Source organism: Drosophila pseudoobscura, chromosome 2, assembly GCF_009870125.1.
Source record: "Drosophila pseudoobscura strain MV-25-SWS-2005 chromosome 2, UCI_Dpse_MV25, whole genome shotgun sequence".
Classification (NCBI taxonomy): domain Eukaryota; kingdom Metazoa; phylum Arthropoda; class Insecta; order Diptera; family Drosophilidae; genus Drosophila; species Drosophila pseudoobscura.
The window spans coordinates 21,567,043-21,586,206 of NC_046679.1; the positions used below are offsets into that span (position 1 = coordinate 21,567,043).

At 41.3% G+C, this 19,164-nt stretch overlaps 2 long non-coding RNA genes across 2 annotated transcripts; one reads left to right on the plus strand and one right to left on the minus strand.

Annotated features, from left to right (window-relative positions):
• Window positions 1-535: 535 nt before the first annotated feature.
• On the minus strand, window positions 536-1,056 carry LOC26532000 (uncharacterized). Its single transcript, XR_001451819.2, has 2 exons — window positions 721-1,056; window positions 536-579 (listed from the first exon to the last, which is right to left on the minus strand). It is a non-coding gene; the product is annotated as an uncharacterized lncRNA (long non-coding RNA).
• A 16,290-nt stretch (window positions 1,057-17,346) lies between these two features.
• LOC6897585 (uncharacterized) lies at window positions 17,347-18,155 on the plus strand. The gene is made up of 2 exons (XR_001451820.2): window positions 17,347-17,875; window positions 17,932-18,155. It is a non-coding gene; the product is annotated as an uncharacterized lncRNA (long non-coding RNA).
• Window positions 18,156-19,164: the final 1,009 nt, after the last annotated feature.

Here is a 19,164-nt window from a genome sequence, read left to right on the forward strand (position 1 = left end):
TCTCATGAATTCCTTCGGGAGACAATATAGAAGTTCCGTATGTATGGTCATTTTTGTGCGCAAAATGAAAGATCTGTTAACATTTTTAGCATGAAATGTGTCACTCAATTATAATTAAATATTTTAGATCGGGTATATGTAGCTATGCAGCCTATAAAACTCAGACAATTTCCATTCGATTCAATTTGAATTTCCAATTACTTCAGTACACTATCAAACCCCTTCGAATACCTTGCTTAAAGTAACCCAGCATTCAATTTGCCATCAACAATAGCTGGGAACATGTGTAGTACACCAAAACCAGGCAGCAAGATTCGAAAACAGGACCAAGCACACCTCCACCTGGGGAACGGCAGATAGTAGGAGCCCCGAATCAAGTCATGGGCGGGCATTGTTATGTTGGTAAGCCCGAATGGTAAACGACACCCGCACCGCATCTGGCATCGGTCGCCTCTAGTTGTACCAATCAACGGCCGTGTCACTAACAGCCCAAGCAGCACTACCACGGACCAGGCCCAGAGGCTAAACGTTGCACTTCGAGAAAGCATCTTTAATTTGGGTACCGCATCAGATATAAAACTGGAAGGAAATAGGAAAATCTGGAGACTATAGAAGCTAGTTTACAAATAAGTAATCACTCAACGGAGATTGAGTATCAGAATTTCAGAAATAATCTAAAATAAAACATACATAGTTAAAACAGAGAAAACATTTCACTACCTTGATTTTTTTTTGTAGTGTAGACCACATCTCGTGCTGGGCAGATAGATGAAAAAAAAACTAGCGAAAGCTGCAGACAAAGGCAAATCGGAAACGGAAGTTGCATGTGAAAATGGTCGCACTGTCGTTCTCAGAGCGGTTGCACAGTGAGTTGGCTTCGATTTTCTTGTTCTCATTCTGTTGCTTCCTTGGCCCGGTCCAGTCTGTCCTGTCCTGCACGGGCCTGGCTGGGATAGGACCCTTGAATGGCTGACTGAAAATGACAGGTTTTGCCTTTTTGTGCCAAGTTCTAGTTTATTTTTTTTCCTGTCTTTGACTTGTCAATGTTAGCTTCCGTTTTTCTCTTATTTCTCTCTCTATGAAATAAAATTTTCAAATTTTTCGACATACTGAATAATAGTTGAATCATATTACAATGCATTCTTCTCGCAGAGGAGTATGAATTCATTGTGTCTGTGGTGTCGCGCTAAGGGGCACTTAATTTGTCATTGATGGGTTAGAAAATGCATTCGGTAAATTAGTTTCATTCGCAGGACACGACCATAGGGCTTTCGTCCTGGGGTTTCTCCCGCTAAACAATTAATTGTTTCGTTCAGGAGCCAGAGAGCCAACTGCAATGACATTTGTTCTCCCAGTTTCGCAGTGTGTCTGGCTGTCGTCGGCTATAAATTTTTGATTGCCTTTGTTGGTACTTTTGGAACGTACTGGCTTGCTTACTGCTGATGCTGAATGCTACTCGTACTGCTCCTGGCATTGGGCCCACTGAAAAATGGCATTTTGTTTGCGTTTGCGTTTGCATCGTTTTTGCAGCGGCGCTCTCGTCGACTGAATTTTACGCCTCGTTGGCTTCCCATGCTCTGCGGTCGACTGCCCCACCCGATCGACTCCCATACCTCTTCTGGCTCGGCACAGTCACCAGACCCTGCCTGAAGGGTCGCCGGGGCGTGGAGCGGGCGGACTCACACACACAACAGACACATTTCAATAATTGTGCAACAACTGGAAGCGATTATGCAATTTCATCAGACCAAGAGGGAGACACACAGCCACACACTGAGATGGGGTGTAAAAAATCAAGCAAATAGGAAGGGGCAGCTGGGAGGCTCTGGAGATGGGGAATAGCTGGCGGACTCAGGGAGCTCCTACAGGAGAGATTATGGTACAGGCATATTTGTCTCTTTTCTTTAAGAAACTGTTCGTTAAAAGTTGTCATTTTAAAAGTGTTTTGCCATAGATACTTAATTGAAACTAATTAAATATTAATTTTAGAAGAGGACACATGAAGACACATTCAACTTATTTAAAAAACAGTCACTTCAAACGAAATACCAGCAACGAAATATCCATTATCCTTGCGAATAGAAAATTGTAATTGGAAATAGACATTTGAGGATCTGTTTAAAGTGAATTTAATATCAAAGGCTATTTATCTTGGCCGGGGTACAGTCTTATTATTAGCCTAATTTTCAGTTAATTTGAATATCTATTACCAAACTGATAAAAGTATTTCCCAACATCTCTTTCAATATGATGAACCCTTTCTGCTGTAGGGTATACGAGCACTCGTATGGGGAGCCCGTCTGGTGTGTGTGTGTTTGCAGATTGTACTCGTAATACGCAGAGTCCCGTATGAGAGGGGGAGATGTAGTTTCGTTCCGTTGTTATATTGTATCTTTGCCTATACATCTGCTGAGCTGATATGGCATTTGGGGAAAACGAGCTCTATTTCATTTGTGTGTGCCCACCAATCTCAATCCGAGCCCCATCTCTGGATGGATCTCTGGCATTGTGTGGACGTGTGGGTCGGGTTGGGGGTATGGAGGTGGTGGGAAATGTCTGCCTTTCATTTTGAGGTTATGCAAATTGTTATGCTGATATCATAATTAATTCGTTGGGGAAACAGGCCGGAAACAAATTGGGTTTTGAATGAGTTATTGTATTTTTGCGGCATGCTGCATTTTTGTATACGTATCTCTCGTTGGTTCTCTCTCTCGGATGCGGTGTCCCTTTTTGTGTGCCCCTGCAATGGACATGGCCCCATGCAAATTCCTTGATATGCGGGGATATATTTTTAGCAAACTAAACCATAGAGCAAAACACAAGCGACACATTCGGAGAACCACTCTCTTTCTGGACTCGTTTAATGAGTTTTTCTTCTATTGGTTTTAGTTTCAGGGTTTTCCACTTCCAGCTCTTTTATGGTTCTAACGCAGAAAATTATAGTTGGCCATAAAAAGAGCCACAAAACCCAGTAGTAGACGGAAAGGAAAGCAAACGCAAGCATCAAAGAGCTCTAAAAATGTTATAACTCAAGTAGTCTGCGGTTTAGCCACAAATTATCAGCACTTTACTCTCGAGGTTCTCTTAATGTTTAATGTTTATTGTTTCATTTTTCTGTTTTGTTTTCTGGCGAGCAAAATCTAGATGTTCCCTGTAGTTTTTCTCCCACTGGCTCTCCTATTTTTGACATGGCAAAAAGGGAATGATAAATTAACTGCATATTATAAATTCCTTTGAGTTGAGTTGTCACACATGCGATGGCAATGGGGCGTGGTATATGGGCAGGAGGGAGGAGGGCTCGTGGTTCATGGTTCATGGCTGGCAGCAATTGTCCGTGCATAAGTGTGCGTGTGAGGCGAAAGTAAGCCACATTTGCATATGGCACGGGTGGTTCGAGAAGTTAACACAATTTTGAATATTACAGAGGAGTAAACTATTCTTGAGGTGCACGAATCAGAGATGGCTTTGGGCGAGATATGCCCATGATCGTAAGCTAAAAGCTTTTGTTTGAAGCGCTGGTGATCATGCATATGCATAAAATATGAAATAATGTTTTTAGTCCTCCGTGATCCATTTTAAGTAGAAATGAGAATGCTAATCCATTTCTAACTCTATTCTTGTTCCTGTAGGAAGGCATAATTTTGTATGCGCTTATGTACATTCAATTGCATAAAAGCCGCTCTGATTATTTTTGTATGCCGACTATATTATATACCTCTCATTAATTGTTTTTATTTACATAGATTTGTTTTGAAAACTTCTAAATCCACCCGTGAAACCACAACTGTCTCGCGTCTCTGCCTCTCGACTGGTGGCTGGGCTGTGCTTGGGTTGAGCTGTTTGTTTATTTGTAGGTGGATGCTGCCCCCGCCCGAGTGCCTGGAGTGTGTTTCATTTTGCCACCAAGGCCGTAAATACTCAAGCAACAACAGCAACAATAGTAGCAGCAGGAGCAAAGTGTCTCACTCTCTATACCATTGCCACCGTGAAACCTGCCCCACGCCGCATGCCCAAAGAGTGTGAGTATGTCAGAGGGCGCGGAGCATTTGCCTGTTGTGGTGTGGTCGGTGGTAACGGTGGCGTATACGCAATGTGGCCGACATTTTGCCAAAGTGTTTGTGTAAACAAAGTTGTAGGCCGTCTATTTGTTTGCCGTTTGTACGCCATCTTGTTTATTGTCACCCACACAACACACAAAAATACACACACACACATGGCAGGCATTTACCGTAGACATTTCCTTCTTGGCCATTGTTTGGCTTACCTTACACATTCTTTTTGGCCCGGGCTCGTTATACTTCCGTTTCCGTTTCGGCTGATGTTTTTTTTCGACATTGGAATGATCATTTTGATTGATGGGCCACGCATTTATATTGGGCATTTTTTGTTGTTGTGTGTGCTTTCTTTTTACCTCCTCTCCTGGAAGCTCACTCTCCTTGTCTGTCTGTGTAACGCTTCATTGCCTGCTCCACCTGATTATGCCCCACGGTCCATGTGACATTTATGTAATTGTATTCCCTCCGAGTGCATAATAGCGAGTGAGTGACGGAGTGGGATGGAATGGAATATATATAATGCGTAAGTATATACATATGTAAGTATTTGGATTCACACCATTCAGAGAGTTTAATGGCATTCAATTCCGAGTAAATGCTCGAAAGGGTTATGGATGATGGAAAAAGTTTTGTAAGAAAGTTAGGCGTCCACACTGAAAAGGGAAGAGCAGATGCAATGGAAAATGGAGCATTAGTTTTGCAAATACTTCCAGCTGCCGTCCTGTAATAGCTAGAGAATAAACTCGAGTGCTTACCAGAAGAGCACTGTAACTAACCAAGAAATTTACATAAGAAAAATTGTTGCAGTGTGATTCGAATTAATGGCCTTTTATTTGAGCGCTGCATGCCTGAGCTGAATTTTGAATGATACTCTCTGTTCGGACAAGCAACAGCATGAACCTAAACCTAGTTTTTTAATTAATATTTTATGGTTTGAATAAAAAATGAAATTTCTAGAACATTTTTTCTTCAACACATTTAGGTGGGAAAACTTTAAGGAGGTTGTCAAAATGTCTACACCAGTTCAAGGTCAAGTTTTTTTTTGGTAGTGAGTTCTACAAGGGTTTTCCATCAATGCCTTCCACGAGTATGTGTGTATGTGTGCTTTGCGGGTTTGTCCCCCATTTTGTCTGGCTTGTTTGATATCTATTATCCTTGAAATAAGACCTCCTCTTTGGCTAAATAGATGGCGTCTTTGTTTAGGCGCTGGCCGCATTTGTTTGCCTTGTGTCCTGTCTAATTCAATCTTTTTTTTGTTGTTTGCTTTGACTGGGCTCCTGTTCTGACTGCTCTGGTCTGGTCTTCTGCCTCCTTTGTCTTGGCCTAGATTTGCCAGCGGGAAAATTAATGTGGCAGGTTTTTGTGTCAGCAAATGACGGTCGGCCAATTTGTTTTGCTGCTGCTCTTTTTTCTTGAGTCTCTCCTTGAGTCTTGAGCTTTTCCCCGGAAGGATCAAGGTGAGGCGGCTGCTCTCTTAGCCGAGTTTCTTCTACTTGGCTTGAGTGGCGCGGCCGCGGCTTTTTCCCTCTAAAATGCACTTCGCTTTAACAATTAAGAGCAGCATTTTCCCGCGCCCCCTTTTCCAACCGTCTCTGGTCCTCCTCTCTAGGCCACAGTTTTCCATTACCCTTCTCCTGTCAGCTATTTTCCTGCTACCATGCTTTAGTCTGTATTTTTCCCTTTTCCCCATTCCCCCGTTTCTTGTCTGCAATTTCTGCTAATTTGCTGGCACTCATAACATTTGAGAGCGTCGTAAAAGTTAGGGGAAGAAGGATCTCAGTGTTGGGGGTTGGTAGGGAGGGGGTGTGGGCACCACCCGGATATTAGCGCAAACAAAATGCAACACTTGAGCTGAAAAATTGCCGTAATGAACGAGCCACCCTCCTCCAGAGCCAGAGTCACTGCAGAAATTGTTTAATTACTGCAAATTCTTTCAATGGTTTATGGCTAGTGTGGTGGAAACAGGGAGGGGTAAAGAGGTGTAAGGTGGAGCTGCCTGATGGTGGGGCATTGGCTTGACACATTTTCCCGGGTTTTCCCTTTTCCCTACACCCATTTTTCGGGTTGGCTGATTCTTAGCCTCAACTTTATCCACTCTTAGTCTCTATCTAAAGCGCCCTCCCTCTCTCTTTCATCTCTGTCCCTCCTCTCTTTGGCTACCCTCTCATTACCATTTCCCTCTCTTTCCTTCCGCTCGTCTGTGTCTCCCTACATTTCATTAATTTGCTATTAATTTGTATTTTCTTTGCACTGGCTTTCTCCTTACTCGTTTTTTCTGTCGCATTATTTCAACCCATTTGGGGGCTAATGAACTTGCTGAAGGGCTCTTATTTACCCCGAACCTATCCACCCCTTCTGCTGCTCTACTTGACGTGTGCCAGACGTCCGTGGGCCGAGGCTCTGGCTTACTTTTTGACGAGCAGCCCTTTTGAAAATACTTCGAGTGCCTGAAAGTAGGCAATGATAAATTTGTTCACTGGAGCTTAGAAAAGCTGGAGGAGGAGAGCAGTGAAAGATGTTTGAGTTTTTCGGTTAATTCGAATGACAAATGTGCCGGGGAATTGGGAGCACCGAAAACCGAAAGCCGAGCACCCACAGCAGAGAGTGGACCGGGTAAATGATTGTTGACTCTACTTGAGTTCACTTTGTTTCAATCTATATTGCTTAACATAGTGAAGGGGAGACATACAAATGAAGGTATATACATATTTCTAAGGGATTTTATTTGGCTTAAATTCAAGTTTTCACATGTAAATCCTCTATGAATTTTCTTCCACGGAACAATACATTCTATACTCAACATCAAAAATATGCAGACAATGAGAACATGATTTCTTGTCTGCTCTGATCCTAGCACCATTTATATGATTAAATGAGCCCTAATGTTCCTTCCTCTGTCTGGTCTGCGCACTTGACCTGCTGCTTGGGTCGCCTTTTCCCACTAATAAACAATAATTCTTGGGCTGGAATTTTGACATGAAACCGGGGCGAAACGACGACAGGCAACACGATTAATAATTGTCAGAGAGTATGCTGTGCTGTCCCATCTCCCTCTAAATCTCTTTGGAAATCAACAAAACGAGAGTGAAAACTGTAATTAATGACTGAGAGACAGACGGGGAGATACAGAGAGAGGGGGAGAGATGGTCCATTTTACTAATCTGCAATACAAATATTTTATGACCTAACTAGAGGCATGACCGTGTGTTGGTGTATCTGTGTGTTTGTCGGCCACTTTTCTCCATTTCCCTCCATGTTTGGCTGACATTATGAACTGGCTGAAAATGCTCCATCGTTACCCAGGGCCAATCATATTCAAATTAATATACCCAATGTGTTGTGCAGTCATAAATTTTAAGACCCCAGCCAGTAAATGACTGCCACTGCCACTACCACTGCTGCTGGTTACTGCCACAGTTTGCTGCTTGCTGGCTTTTTGTTTGTGTGTCTGTGTGTGTGTGGGGTTGAGTGCCCGGACCCGGGCCTGGGCCTGGAACCTTCACCTTGTAAACAAGATAATTATGGCAGCAACTATGACAGCGAGCTTCCGGTTCCTGGTTCCTGCTTCCTGGTCTGGGCCCCCAAAAGTAAATTCATTTCCTTCCAGACCATTTTGACTGCTGCACGAAATGTTGACAATGTCCTACTAGAGGTGGGGGCAACCTCTGCGGACGGGGGAGCCAGCTTAGCATTCTGTATATTGAGGTCTGTTGGGCACCTAATGAGACTCCAGCCTGGGATTCTCTTTGGCTAAGCCAGACGCCGGTGCTCCTCTATTTACCTGGCTTGTTAGCGCGGAGCTTGAGTAAACAATGCTTGTTGTCAGGGGGAAATGGAATGTCTGAAAATTACCTAATACTTGTATTCTCGGCTAACACAAAACCCAATCTTGAGGTGTCGACGACGAGATTTTAACACTTTTGTGGTCTAGATTAACGCGGCAAGAATTTGGCTGTAAGAAGTGGATTTTGACGGAACTATTGGAATGTGTTACAGGCAAAAGAAAGCACACCTTAAGTCCTTAAGTCCTTAAAGATATGTCTTTCCGACTTCTTATTATCATCTATTTATATAGTCAGAATTAACAGGTTTTTCTTTTTTTACATTTGCATTATTTTAAGAAAAATTGAGCCTAATTCCAATTTTGATTATTCAGGATTTGATCCTTCCAGCATCCAATAAATTCCAATTTAACAAATTTTAAGCTATTCCAAGATTTTCTCCTATTATAAATCTGACTTTTCAATTCTTAAGTCCCTGACGGACCTAATCTGTTAATCGAATTGCCGCAAAAACATAAAGACATACATCAGAAAGTTTGGACTGGCTTTGGTCCGCGGCGGCTCATAGCAAATCATATTCATTTGAGCCTATTATTGGAAAAGTTACTGCGATAAGCTTTTGTTATGATGAGCCACGATGATGATGCGATGAGCCCGACGGAGATGATGCACAGGCATCCTCTTTCTCGTCGTCGTCGTCGTCTCCTTGACGCTTTAGACTTAGCCGAGCGGCAAGTGGCCATTAATAAGTGGCATGCCACAGTTTGGTGTATTATCAACTCTCCAATGGCCAACACGTGTCGCCCACGCTTCCCTCTTGACCGCAAAAAAGGGAAAACTTTTCTGTATATTTTTTGTTGTGCCTCTTCCCATCGATGAAGTTATCGACAGCTTGAGCCGAAACCCAATTCCAAAAACAAACAAAAAATAGAATTAGATACTCGGAATACCCTTTGTAATAGATTGTAACTATGAAACCTGTATGGAATTTGAATATCTTCCTATTTTAAAGTATTTTTCGCTATGAAAAATATCATAAAACTACCGAATAATACTGAAGGAAATGGGTATAGAAATTCTGAGCTGCCTGCAAATATCGTGTAAAAATCACCATACCTCTGCAAAGATAGAGATGCAAAAAGTTTGTGAACACAAAACCGCCAGGAGCTATGAGCACTGCTCTGGTTCTCTTCTTCTGGTGTATCTCCTGGCCAGCCATCGCCATACAGCCCATCCTCTGTGGAGCATTAGAGCATAACACGTACGCCAAACTTATTGATTTTCGGTTTTTGCGGCATGCAGTTTTTGCGGCTTTTGGGTTAGTTAGCGAATTATGAAAATATTTGCTCTGCGCCAACCGGAAGTAGTCCGTGATGAATCACCCGTGAGCAAGAGCCAGTTGCCAGCAGCTAAAAGGGGTGCTGATGCTGATTCTGTATGAAGGAGGGTGGCAGAGTCCTGGCAATTCAGAAATTTCTCGTGCGTGTCTCGCGTACCCACAGATGTGTCCCTCAACCCGTGCATATCCTATCCTCTGCCACTGCGAAATGCTTTTGACCCAGCCCGAATGAGACACGCTTCAATGGCAAATAAAAACGAGGGGGAATACCCGATATTCAGGCAGTACGGCTCCTCTCTGCCAGGGGGCGCACACATTGCTCGACGAAGAGCTAGTGTAGCAACTGCAAATTGATTTGTTCCTTCAGGCTATAATAATTATCCGATCATTCTGCATTTTGCTGCGTTTTTACTTTTCTCGTATGTTCCAAATTTTGCATGCCACAGATCCACCGCAGTTCCGTCCTGAGTTTCAGTCCGAGTAACGGAAAGCTCTCAAGCCACGGAATTGTGAGCTGCCCCTGTGTCACGAATATTGGACATCGCAACCTTAAGGCGGTCCCATTTTTGCCTTAACCTAAAAAATCTGAAACCCTGGTAAAAAGGATTTGGATGTTTTGTTATGATTTATTCGCTGATCTCTACCATAATCTATACATAACATAACATAACCTAGTCTATTATACTATTAGGGACTCTTTTAATCTCTTCCTTGGCCTATCCTATTTTTTCTCTTGCAGTCCTTACCCATTTCTTTTACTAATACTTTTTCATTCATAAGAAGCCACCTTGCCTTCAGCATTCCCACCTAGATTTACTCACCTTTACTGGATTCCCACTTTTATCTTATGGTACAAATATAAAGAATTCTTTCAATCGATTAACTGATTCTTCCTGTTTCCCTGCATTTCTATGGCCAGGCACTACGAAAATTACCGTAAAAACAAAACTCCTGAAAACAGCAATCCAAACGTAAAACCAACTTGTAACAAACATACAAAAAAATGTTTTTCTCCCAGCTAAAAAATCGAAACAAAACCTGGCCCTTGAACGAGAGGCCACAAGAGTTAGACAGTTGGCATAGGTTGGGATTGGATTGGAGTGGAATGCATTGGAGTGAAGAGACGGAAGAGACCTATATGTGTTAAAGTTGAAGCATTAAACACAAACCCAATGGCCCGCCAAAGGGTTAAGGAACTCGACTGCGCCTGGGGCAGAAAATGTGTCCGAGCCCCCATAAAAATTGTTTGTAGTTCGTTTCCTCGTTTTCCATATAAAATGGATTTGATGGATGATGTTGTGCCGCAACTTGGGAAGCATGTGTTCTGAGACTTGTGCCAAGAGCTAAGCAAATGGTTGAGCCCTGGCTGCCACTGGGGACTGGGGACTGGGGCCTGGGGAGTGGGAGAATGAGGAAAGGAGTTGAGTGAGACCCGTTTGAGTTGAGTTGACTGCCTGGATGCGCTGAGATTAGAGATGAGGCTGGAACAGAACATGTGGTTAAATGAGGTGGAAAGTGTAACATAGATGAAAAACAAAAGCTATGTGGGAGAGAAAATATTGTAAGAATTATTAATTTGGGATACTTTATGGAAGAAGTCCGCTTTAGGTGCGAATACTCTACAATATTCTCAGGCTATTAAAATATTTGTCTGATATCCATTCTAATTAATAATAAATATAATTAACCAGGCCGTAAATGTGCCTTCGTTTGATATTATTTTCGATACAATATGTTCTTTGATATTATATTATATACAACCCAAGTCCGAGGTATATGTAAGCCATTCAACCGAATCCTTTCGGAAAAAACAAAAAATACCCACAAAAAACCCACATTGTAGCGACCGTTTCACAGCCTAAGCTCCGGTTGGAATCCCTTGAAATCCCGACACATCTCCTAAGTGCATGGAGACTCTGCTCCCCAATCCTATGCTTTCTGCCTGCTTCTCGCAGGACACGGCTGTCAAGTTTTACACCGTTGGGTGCTAAAAATCATAAAATCAATGCGTCATAAAAACAAACCCAAACCAGCTTAAATCCCAGACCAAGACCAGGACTAGAAGGAAATTGTTTGAGCTGCGTATTTTCATTTTATGGCTTTTCAATGCCTCAGATCTCGAGAAACACATGTGTGTCTGTTGGGGTTTGGGTGGAGTGAGAGTCTGTTTATGACTGCCCAGAAATACTCATAACATTAGGCTCTACACAGTGCGCGAAAACACTTTAATCAGTGTTGGGTAACTGCTCGACTGTGATTTCTCGGCTCGAAAATGGTTGAAAACTAATTTCTGCAATTTCCTGCAAACAATCAAATGTTTGCACAACAACAACAATGCCCCAAAAGAGAAATATAACAATAAAGTAAATTACATAAAGTGAGTGAGAAAGAAAGAGCAGACAATCAGAGGGGCTTCCCGCTGTGCTGGGTAAGGGCTCTGGGCTGGAAATGGAACCCCACTCGGAAATAATTAAATAAATGAAGCAGCTGCAGAAACATTGCTGGATTCCGCATCAGACAGTCGCCGACACAGACAAGATAGACATCGAGCCGGTCCCGGGCCGTCTGCCGGAGAATACGCAAGAAGTCGAAGAAAGGAAGGGTGGGTCACCTGCTTAGAGGTGGTCCCTTCTAGTGGAGCAGATAGTCGTGAGCACTCATTGCTCATGTGAGTATAGTGGTGCCATTATGGGACACAGTAGTAATCAATTTTTGTATATGTAGCTCTGTTTCCAAAAGCAGAGGATTCGTTATTTATAATGTTACTCCGTTTAATGTTTAATGTTTCCTCCGTGAATCTCTTTTTATTTTGTATTTTTTTGATCGTGTCACGCTGTCAACATTAAGACCATTCCTACAGCTCCATTCGTAACTTTTGTCTGGTGAATGGTAAAGATTTTTAAGCGCCCGTGTTCCTGCCACCGTTGCCATGTAATTTGATTTGATGTTCTCTGCTGTTCTAGATTCTACACTGCATATACATACACGTATATATTTTTTTGTTTCTCCTGGCGCTCAGGCTTGGCTTCCTACTTTGCACATTTCTGGCACATTTTGTGTCGCCTAATGAATGACAGACAGCGGCAGCAGCAGCAGCAGCGGCAGAGGCAACAGCAACAGCAACAGCCGCCGGCTCGGCAGAGGGGGGCATAAATGGGTGCCGCATAACGGCCATAATGCTGATGATAATGTGGATGATTTTAAAACGCGCGTGTTTCCCCAGCAATTGCTGTCATTCCGAAGTCATTTGTGGGCCCAGTCTGCGTGCCAGAAAAGTGTTGCCTGTTTATTTGGATAGTTGGAAATGGCAAGGAAGGTGGCTTTGCAACATTATTTCTTAGGATTGTGCACAGTTAAAAGATTTACGGTTATTTTTTCTCATATTTTAGTTAAACTTAAGGCACAGCTTCAAGCCATTTCTTTTGCTAATTGGCCTTATATCCAAAGGCGAACCAAGCCAGACAATAAATAGGAAAGAAATAACTTATATTGGTAACTTAATTGCGGAACACTAGATACTCCATGTGAGATATAATTGGTATGCATCCAATTCAAATTGGTATAATTTATATAGAACAAAAACCTTGATTGGTTTCATTTTTCATAAAGATCCCAGCACACCATACGTATGCTCATATTTATTAATAAAGTCACCAATTTTTCAATGTGCTAAGCCAAACCGGTCATAAGCTCTCTGACCAATTATTTAAACAAAATAAAACAACAGGAACAGAAATAGCAACAGCGAATGCAGAATGTGCTAAGCCTCGCAGAAGCAGCCCCAAACCGAAACCCCCGATCCGACACGTTTGGCACTTGAATAAATGCAAACAAATAATAAAATTGTTATAAATGCACTTTATACAAATATTTTACATGCCAACATAACAAACAAACTTCCAGACTGGACCAGACCAGTCCAGAGATCATGCCAGGCCCACTGCCACTGCCCTCCCTCGCCACAGAGCATATACGCAGAGCAAACTGGTAGAACACCAGCAAAACATCATCGTAAAAAGCAAAACCGAAAGAGAAACAGCCACAAATACAACAAAAATAAACAAATAAAATATAGAAAATATAGAAAAAATCATGAGGCAATAAAAAAAGGGGAGAGAACTGAAACAAATACAATGACTGTGCGGGGAAATGCATAAAAAGTTATGAAAACGTGTAAAAGTGAACCGCTTCGACGGGCATGGAATGGCCTCCTCGTCGGGAAATGTCGGGGTGGCGGGCGGATGGAGGCAGTAGCCGCAGAAATACAGGCAAAACGAATTGTTAGTTATGTAGCTATGTTGGAGTGAGTGAGATGCCAAACAGATACATTTTCAGATGCATTCCAAAACGAAAACAAAGGAATAACAAGGAAGCGATGAGGGAGCGGAGGAGGGCTGAGTGACTGGTGTGTTAAGTGATTGTGACGCTAGGCCCCATATGGTAGTGGCCATAACCACATTGCCAGAGCTGAGCTTCGGTTGTGTGGCCCACCACAAGAACTACAAATGAAAACGAAATAGGGAATGTGTATAAAAACATTTAGAAATTCATTGAAATATTAATAAATCCTAAACAAATTTGGCACCAACTATTGAGACCAAATATATAGAAAAACCCCATATGACTGGTTCTTTTCCGAGTAACATTCTGCAGAAATATTATTAAATATTATTGAAGATATTATGTATTATAAAGTTATATTCATATCAATGAAGATTCATTGAATGAGTTTTGCAAATAAAGAACTATTTATAAGACGACGTAAATATTTTTTTTAATTTACTGAAATGTTGATAATAATTTGGATAAATTATTTCTGTCTCTGTTGTCCACACAAATGCACTTTCAATATTTATCACACCCTAAAATGCTGGTCAATTAGAGTGCTTGATGATGCTTATAATTTATTGACATATAACATTAAATTTATTCTACACACCCACACCGACTTCCTTTTCAAATCAAACAATTTAATATAATCTCAATACGACTTCCTTTTAGCTTCGCTTCAAGAAAATAATCTCTACAAACATATGAGGATTTCTACCGCCCCGACTTTCCTTTTGTTTCGCTCTGTTTTTGTTTCAGTTTTTGTTTGTTTTGTATTATTTGTGTGTTTTCTGCTGGCAAACACAAAGTTTCCTGCCTTCTTTTTTCGCTGTGTATTTACTGTATATTTGCTGTGTATGCCTAGCGACAGAAATGAATTTATTTGGAATTGTTTTCAGCACTGCACTGTTTCGGGACTTACACACTCTCAATTTGAGCTACGACCAGAGGATACAGAGTTCATATTTGTTGCTGAAATTAGCGCAAAAGTTAAGGGCCTATTGTGTGTGACTTCGCGAGAAGTACTGAAGTTTCGTTCATAGAGAAGGGCTTCGTACTCGTGTTAACCAAGGGAGAACTTTGTGAAACTGTTTTGTCGAACATAATGCGAGGATATTCTTAGAAATTTCTATGTGTGCAAAGTGTTTCTAAGCAAACTTATCCTTAATATTAAAAATTGTTATTAAAGCTGATCTCAGACTCCCATAGAACCCATATTGGTTGTACGATATAAATACTGTTTGTCTAACCTTTATCCAAGTACATTAAATTAAAATATTCAACCAAAAGAAGGGATTAACGATCTTCGACAGTTTCGTATATTAATCTATGCCTAAATATTTAGCTTCACACCTTAGATTTCATAGATATACCCCAAAAAACCATATGCCCTTTGTACTCCGATAGTAATGAGCATCCAAAAATGTCTCAAGTAACTTTGTTGGCTTTGAGTTAAGTTGACACTTGCCAGTCTGAGCCAAAGACAGACTCGCATTCGCATTCCCAGCCACGAAACAGCCCAGGAGTCTCCGACAATTGGACTTATTTGCTCTGTTGTCGACGTCATTAGCCGCATTTGTCTGAAATTAAGTTGAGTTTATGACAAAGACAAAAAAAGAGCCAACCCAGGGCGACAATCGAATTTTCGTTTCATGTCGTGTCGTTTCTTTGGGAGTCTTTCTTGTCTTTCCTTGGGGCTGTCTGTGGCTGTGGCTTCACCATTATGGTTTTTATTATCATCAATATCGCATGTTATCCTATATCCTATATATAGTATACCATGTGGAGCAATTAATTTGGTTGGTTTTTTTTATTTGTTCTTGTTTTAAGTGTTTTTCGGTGTCGCTCTCTCTTTCTGTCTGGCTTGTCGTGTTTCATGGTTCTGATTTTATGACAGCGACAGCTTGAGATAAATAAAGGATGTATGTACGATTGTCTATGTATGCCAGTTCATTAGGTTTTCGCTTTCTAAGTGCTGCGTCTGTTGTGTACGGGTGTTGGCTGTTTGTGCACTTTGTTTCTTGCGGTCGCTTGAACTTTACGACAAAATAATGCGGCTCATTAAAAGCCTTCGGGCCTGGTCTGGTTGGGTCTGTAAACAAGATCTAATGCTTAATGGTTTGTGTGAAAGGAAGGGTCCCTCCGTCTGCGTGGGTGCACTGGAATTTTTGATTGATTTGCTGATGATGATTGAATTGTGTTGGAAACTCTGAAACATTATATCTATCTTAATTTTTGTTCGGTTCGTTGTTGATGAAGTCCTCATATGTTTGTTTGTACTGATATTGATTAATTTTTCATGCGAATATTTGTAATTAATTATGGGTTCGGAAATACTTTCTTTAATATTGTACTGGATTTTGTATAGGATTCTTATATATTCCCAAGTAAAAAAAATATAAAATCAAATCTAACCATCACTTATTCATTTTTTCATGTGGTCTTCTCTCTATGATTTTAAGACCTCTTTTAATCACCCTTAAAATTGGGCCTTATCTCTTGATATATTCACAACGAGAACCTCCCGACTCCATCTCGACAATATCATATATTACGAATATGAAAAAAGGTATGCCGTGGACACACACATACATAATCAGTCAAAGAAAGCAAACAACCAGCAAGGCGATATTTCCGTATCCTTTTGCCTTAATGACAAGCGAGAAGTGAGCGCAACTGTACCGCAAGATGTCGCTGAAGAGAGCGAGAGAGACCGCGTGTGCGTGTGTGTGGTGTGCTCTAAAATGAAAACAAGAAAAATAGTAAGGAAAAAAATATGTCAACTGTCACGATTTGCTGGCAAACAAAAGGAATACATACGTTGGGTACAACCGAACACCAGTTAGCAGATGAAAATCGATGGCACAACGTCTTTCTTGTCTGCTCTCTTGTTGGTGGCTGGCTGTCTCCTGTTTATATTTGCTTTCCCTGGGAAAATGAAAAATAAACAAATTTCCTAATGACAATTCCGAGCATCGCATCGCAACATGAAACAAGTAAATTGATATTGATGCCGAGTGCTGCTGCTGAGTGAGAGGCCAAGGGGCGTGTACTCTCTTTGGTTGAAGTGCATTAAAGCTCGTTCTGGTTCAGGTTGAAGTGGCAAAACATCTCTAATCTTTGCCTTCTTTATATCCATTTTGAGTATGACCTACTTTTAAACTTCCTGCCTAGGGGGCTCGGCTGGCTTATCATCGCTTCCGATGTGGCCAACTCTCTGGACAGCTTTCTTAACCAATCAAGTTCTTCCTGCCAGAAAGCTGATTTCCACAGCCGACTGTCATCCCCAATCTTTTACCTTTGGAGGGGTATATGCTCTCTAATCGCATTTGCATATTGTTTTGTTGTTCTACTCTTTTGTAGCAGCATTCGCCTTCCCCACATTCACACAGAAAGTGAAATGGCTGTACAGCATACACTCGCTCTATTTCCATTTAATGTTCTTCTGCGGAGATCACACATCAGGGCCTTGGCCACTTTTTAAGCATACTTCTGCTTTCTATTCCGTTTTGTTTGGCTGTCTGTAAAATATGGTATAATATGCATAAATCACATAGACAATTAAATTCGTTGTTTTTTTGTTTTCCTGTACCGCATTTCATATGTAAATGAAATGGGAAATGAATTGCTATTGGGCCACCTTCACTCAGTTGTTCCAGCCAGCATCCCGCTGCCGCACAGCAAAAGGCAAAGCGTGACAGCAGCCAAGGAAAGTACAATCTCAAAGAAATGGGGTAAGATTAAATGAGCTTTCCGGCAACGAAGATTGGATGCTCTAACTCGGGGAATGATTGATATTACAAATGCTTTGGAATAATTTGTATGCAGAACAGTAAGCCTTGACTTAATTGATAAATAGAGTGAATACAGACAGAATACAAATAAAACCTCCCAACCTACGAGCAACGAAAACAAAAATGGAGTCTGGTAGCAATGATAATCGGACTCTAGTGTCTACTGCGCCAGCAAATACCAGCCTGAAGAAGGCTCAGTTTGTGGCCTACACTTTGCTGTTCCCAAAGAATTCTGTTAAGGACCTGAGCAAGATCTTGAATGTCAAGTTCAAGGCGATCCAAGGCATCCAATTTACTATACTGATCCCCAAGGAACCCAAAAGAATTATCCTGACGACACCAAAATTGATCGATAAAAAGGAAGAACAATCAGAATACATCGATAATTGCAAGAATAAAGAATTTTTGATGTCACGCAACAAGGATATTAAGACGATCAAGGAAATGCCCTTGCAAGCTCAACACGAAAATAAACTCAAAACTTCTTTGGTACAATTCGATTAGAATCGTTCAAAGAAGAACTAAGAGGACGTTGAATACATATATTTTATATATATGATACAAATTATTTTTTACGTATGTATTTCTATGTATGGTTAAAAAAAACTATCATTAATCATTATATATTTTAGATTTAACACCTCCTATCTGGCATTTTTGATATGTATCTTGGAGCTTAGAAGTTCTCTAGTTTCATCGTGGCAAATACATAGTCAGAATCGGGATACCTCCATGGAGGCCAGGGTATAGAAAACATGTTAAAGTAGAGGAAAATAAGTTGCCACAGACGCACACACACACACACTCACACCCCCACTCTGGCATATAAATCACATAAATCTTTTTATTTGTCACTTTTATTGGTTTTTATTATTGTACCTTTTTTCAGTAGTATCTGTGTAGCTGCATGTGAGTGTGAGTGTGTCAGTGTGTGTGCCTGAGTCGTCGGCAGTTGACACATGCGTGCCCGATAATGTCGCGAAAAATTCGCTGGGTTCCTGTCAGACAGTCAGACAGTCAGACCCTCAGACTGTGGCGGCTGAAAGGAAAAACGGAAAAGAAAGAAAATATTACAATTGCGGTCTATCTGTCTGTGTATGGGAATGTGGGCGGGTGCAAGTGTGAGTGAACAACTACATTTTCATAAAACGACAGAAATATTAAATAACAATAAAAGCAAGATATATGTTTTTTTGTATAAATGTATTTATGTGTTTTGCCATTTCGTTTTTACGGTACGCACCTCTGCCTCTCGGAATGTGTGGAGTATCTGTGCGTGTGTGTGAGTGTTGTGTGCTTTTGGGGGTATCTGTGCTCTTGCGATTCTAATCAGGAGCCAGAACTACATACTACAATGACAGCAAACAGAGACTGGCAAACAAATAAACAAACAAAACGCACGAATAGGCAAAAGAGCTCTTTTGTTCGACCTTTTGGCCCCTGCTCCTGTGGCACCCCGACTCCAATACCAACGCCGACCTATTGCCATGGCCAGACAGCAGGATTTTTTTTGTTTCCTTTTGGACACACTAAACTTGTGCCTCCTTCTCTTCTGCCCGTAGAAGCCTCAGCTGGCGTCGTTTGGTCTTTTGTCGAGGTTCTGTTGTCGAAGCGATTTTAATTTGTGTGGCAACCGAAATTGAAAACTGTCAAAACTGTTAACGAAGCCTTTTTGCTCGTGAATGAGTGTTCCAGAGAGAGGGTGGATGGGTGTGCTTCTGATTATAGTTATTTATAGTTAACCCAAGTTAACCAAATTTACAGTGCGTTTCAAAAGCGTCCCAAAATGACAAGGCAAAAAAAAATTTCGTGAAAATAAATTTTCGTTTCCAGTTATATTTCAATGGATCTTGACTCTGTGTACT